Here is a 5,458-nt window from a genome sequence, read left to right on the forward strand (position 1 = left end):
TTCACCATGTCTATGGTGAACTAAACCCTATTGTTGTTGGGGGAAACAATGTAATCTTTTGATACTCTCTTTTATTGAAACTCTTGATTATTTATATGGTTTCCATATGTTTGATTGTTAATTGTTGGGTTCTCATCTGTGCTTAAGGCCTTTATCATTTAACTCATTCGGTAACTGTTGTATGTCATGAACTGGTAAGTAATTTCTTGATTTTGCAATACCACCTAGGGATAGGGGTAGGAAGATCAATTGCGTTAACTTCTGTTCTATAATGCGGTATTAATTGCTAGGGGAGGCTAGGGATAGCAAGCCAACAGTTAATATTAGGCTCTTTTTGCCGAGGGGTCAGGTTAAGGATAGGCTAAGAAAGTCGCATGACAATTAATTAATCAAACTAATAATTCAAGAGGAGTAGATAAGAGAGAGTGAATTAGATGAAATTGTAAACCCCCAACAACTCCATTCATCCATTATTTTCTTTTGTCAATTGAATCAATCTCTTTTGCATGTTATTATTTTTGTTCTCAAATCAATTTATTAATTTTTATTTTCAAGTCTTATTATTTTAATTCATGTGAACGAGAAAATCTTTCGAGTCTCTTGGGAAGAACGATATTGGGTTTTACCAATTCTATTACTTGAACGATTTGGTACGCTTGCCAACCCGTCAACAAGCCCCCACTAATGCTTAAAGAATCATCAATCTCTCTAGTCAAAATTTGCTTATTACATCTGTTTAGACTCTTTACAAGATATGTATGTATCGTCGTACTCCAATCATAATTACACAAAGCATCCAAATCATCTAACACTAGACATGGCATGTTACAAACACGTCTTGCCTTTCTAGGAAACAAAAACACCACAAAACAAACTAATATATACAAACGACAAACCACATCTACATCAAGATCTTCATTAACAACAATGTTATTAAAAATGTTTATCATGTCTTTCAATTTGATTGTGCTTGAATTAAACAGTTCTCCAACTTTACTTACAATTGATTCATCAAAAGGAACTTCCAACCCCCCGTACTCCTAACCCTAAAGTCATGACCACATCAACAACATTAAAAGGAACCAATTCTTGCCTAACTCTAAATGATTGATTGTGGGGAACCCAACGACGAACCAACTGTTTCATCAATTTCATGTTTAGCTCTATAAGATCTACAATTTCTAACAACCATTTGAAAGGAGTTTCCTCTATGCGCCTCTCATGTCTTGCTTGTAGTAAAGTATTCATCTGCACAATATAGGATGATTTCACCCAACCTCGACATTGCCACTGTAAATCAGTACAAATTACCAACATTCATTTTAGTGCTCCAAAACAACAAATAAATCAGAAATGAAAAAATTGTATTTACTTTGCTTTTAGAGGATTCCATTTCGTCTTAGAACTAAAGTAATGGCGTCCGCGAAATATTAAAACACCTACAATCACAAGTAAAAAAAAATTCATATAGCAACTATCAAATCTAACTCAGACTGAAAAATAAAAGGGTGGCATACACTTGTCAAAAATACATGTTAGTTTAGCATTGCAAGTAATACATGATTGTGCTTTAATAGCATGTCGAAAGAATGCGCAATTCATTTACATCATTTTACCACAATAACAAAGTGGCATCCATGAAGTTCTTTGACCACAAGGAATTCAAATGACAAATCTCCTCATGTAAAGGCTACTCAGAAGTAGTTCACAAAATACACAACAAAATAAAGTTTTCTTAAAGACAGGGCAACCATTAAAGAGTGCAATGGAAATGTACATTAGAAAACAACCGAGCAACCATACACAAATCCATTCACAAGAAATATCCAAGACCGAACCCTTTTACACCAAATCTTAATATACAGGTTTAAGACCAAAAGAAAATTAGGGTTTAACAAAGGCAACAGTAAAATCATGTATTGGACAAGAAAAACAATCCAAAAGAGCGAAACAGTACCTTTTGAGAAAAGATGACAACATTGGCGCCTATCAACACTTCCTCCCAACACTTCAATGGAGGACTAAGATGAAAGCCTTCAATGACAGACAGGAAAGCGTTCAATGTCAACCTTCAATACTTCAATGGCAGACAGACAGAGATGAAGAAACAAGTCTTCGGTGGCGTGGCCAGAGTTCAAAATCGTGGAACGAGAGTTTGCGTTTCTCGAGAGAGAGACAGAGATGAAAGCCTTCAACGACGGAGACGAAAGCGTTCAATGTAAAGCTTCCCAACTTCAATGGCGGACGGAGATGAATAAACAAGTCTTCGATGGCGAGAGTCTGGGTTTCTCCAAAGAGATAGTTTCGTGGACAGAAATACTTTCCTAGGCACGAACCGAATTGTATTCCAGAAACTCCTTTCTAAAAATACCCTTTCCCTCGCGTGTTTTCCTTTTAAAAAATCCAATTAAAACAACGAATGAGAGCATGCCACCTGTCGTTGGCAAATCGTTGCCAAAGAAACATTTTCCTTTGCTAAATATATGGATACATAATCAAATGCATATGAGCAACAACCACTTCCATTTAGCTTTTTCTACCCATTTTCACACACTTAAAATTTCAAGCATACACTAAATCATCAAAATTCAAAACACCTACTCACCTATAAAAAAAAGGAGATGAAGGGTACTTGTGGATTAAAGCTGGACGTTGCTCCCGCCGTTAAGTCGCTACCAAAACATTGTTGTTGCCCTCAAAATGTTGGAACATTGCTGCCATGGTGGAAGTTGCTATTGCTCAACGCTAAATGTTGCCTCTGATTGAACGTGCCACCACTGTTAAAAATTTGGATGAGTTTGTTGCGGCAGCACAAAAAAAATATATCACTTTCAATATATAATGTAAAAAAATATCCGAAACAAAACTAAAACACATTAATAAAAAGAAAAAAAAAACTGATTAAATCTAAGCTGTGAGAATAGCAGCACCCCCGACTTCCTTAATCTTCTTCTTGGCGATCTTTGAAATAAGCTTGGCTTTCACACCAAAGGGTTGGTTCTCGGGTAGGACGCCTTTCCCAAGGACCTTAAAGTATCCATGTTGCGTGACGTCAATGACAGGGGCAGTGTCCTTAGATTTTAGAGCTGTGTCCTTTGCCTCCTGATGTAGGAGATACCAGAGCTTATCGATGTTGACGACGGGGTAGTGGAACTTGCTGCGGAGCTTGTGGAAGTATCACATTCCAACCTTCCCAAAGTAACCAGGATGGTACTTGTCGAACAGGATCCGGGGTGCTTTCGGTGCTTTCTGATACGACCATGACCGACGCTCACATGGCCACGCTTCTTCCTGTACTTGAAAGTGAAAAGGGTTTATGAATGTCTTAGATTTTTTTTAGGGTTAAATATGTTTTTAGTCCTATACTTTGGGGCGATTTTGGTTTTAGTCCTTCTTCCAAACTAAGGTACAATTTAGTCATTCAACTTTAGAAAAATCTGGTTTTAGTCATTTTTACCAAATTTTTTAAACTTTATTTGCTTTTTCAAACGCATTTCTCAATTAACATTGAAACAAAAATGTGTCAAACAGTGTAAACAATCCAAATGCTATAATGAAACGTGCTTGAAACAACAAATAAAGTTAAAAAAATTTGGTAAAAATGACTAAAACCAGAGTTTTCTAAAGTTGAAGGACTAAATTGTACCTTAGTTTGAAAGAGGGACTAAAACCAAAATCACAGGGACTAAAAACATATTTAACCTTTTTTTAGGTTAAAACAATTTTTTTTTAAGTCTATTTCACTGTTCACATATTTAAAAATAGTAATTTAAGTTTCTTTAAAAGCCAATTTAATGACAGACTTTAATGACAATTTTTTATTTACTAAAATGCTACCGATCATCTTTTAAATTTGTTTTCTTATGAACAGACTTAAATGTGTAGACTTAAAAAACCTTTTTTTCAATAGTGTATATAAAAAATTATTTATTATTTATTGCATTGATCAAACAATGCCCTGTTATACTTAAAAATACCATACTAGAGATAGCGTCACTCTATCTGATCTATATAATATATAAAAAGGAAATTAGGACTAATGTCGACTAGTCGACATATATTCACGATATTTGTCTCTAAATCTATCTCTGGTATGTTTTATTCGGACTCTTATACTATATCCAGAATCACATATAAAAATATTTTATTTTGTTATATTATAATATTTATAATCAACTTGGATGCTTAAATGTTTATGATTTAACTTATTATTTAATTTTAACATATGATTTAGAACTACACAATTTACTTTTTGTTTTTTTTACTTTTAATGTCGGTATGATTAACTTTAAGTTTTCTTTTAGTGGTATTAGATTATGTTAATAATGTCTCCTTTATAATCTGACGCACATTTATCAAAACTAATTAAGATGAGTTTCTTAATCACATCACACTTTGACTGTAACTAAAGTTTCAAAACTAAGTCGATAATTTTTTTCGATTATAAATAAAATTTCATTATGAAAAAATAATTAAAAAGGATAATACATGCTTTAATGTATCAATGAATAACTATTGAAAAAACTAAAAAATATAAGGAAGGGTGTGTGATGGTGACAGCTAGTTGAAAATGGAAGACTATGAAGGCAAACAATGTTGTAAAACTGTAAAGGATGATCTGAAATGTATATTAGATCAGAAATTATTTAAAGAAAGGATTACATTATTTATTTGAATCGATCATCCTTAACATAAAGAAAGTTGGAAGAGTAGAAGAATTCCTTAACACATTGTCCGACAGAAGCAGGCTTTACCATCAGGACTACACACACCAACTGAGTTTTTATGTAGCCTTGGGCAATATTTGATACAGTCTTCATTACAGTAATTAAACAACGGTATATCACAGAATTTTGCCTCTGTCACTTTCACTGGCCCTTCATTTTCTGCAACAAAAGAAAAAAACTTATTTAAAATACAATAATTTTTTTGTGAACACAGTGGACTATAACATCAACATATGAAAATCAAAGCATACCAATCCCAATGGAAAGAAGCATAACTAACACAAGTGATAATATGATCTTCATTCTATAATTCAACTTTGGAATAGTATTTCTTCTTTCAATGCAATCAATCCAAAGTAGGTTGATATGGCTATATGTAATAAAAACTCTAAATAAATTCATATATATAGGTATATTTAACATTCAACTTCAATTCATTAAGAAGGAAAGAAAAGAACATTTTTATATATACTTAAATAATTAAAATTTAATTATTTAAGAATTAAAATTTAATTCTTTAAGAATTGAAATAATTATTTAAAACTTAATTAATTAAAAATTAATAATTTAAGAATTAAATAATTTCAATGAAAAAATTAATATTCTCCTTATAAGTTGAATAAAATGNAACTTAAATAATTAAAATTTAATTATTTAAGTATTAAACAATTTCAATGAAAAAGTTAATATTCTCCTAATAAGTTGAATAAAATGTAACTTAAATAATTAAA

The 5,458-nt window shown here is 32.2% G+C and overlaps 1 pseudogene; it reads right to left on the minus strand.

The window, feature by feature from the left end:
* Nucleotides 1–2,521: 2,521 nt before the first annotated feature.
* The window catches only part of LOC106754663, a 5,661-nt pseudogene continuing 2,724 nt past the window's right edge, over nucleotides 2,522–5,458 (minus strand).

This window comes from Vigna radiata, unplaced genomic scaffold (genome assembly GCF_000741045.1).
Source record: "Vigna radiata var. radiata cultivar VC1973A unplaced genomic scaffold, Vradiata_ver6 scaffold_209, whole genome shotgun sequence".
NCBI lineage: Eukaryota > Viridiplantae > Streptophyta > Magnoliopsida > Fabales > Fabaceae > Vigna > Vigna radiata.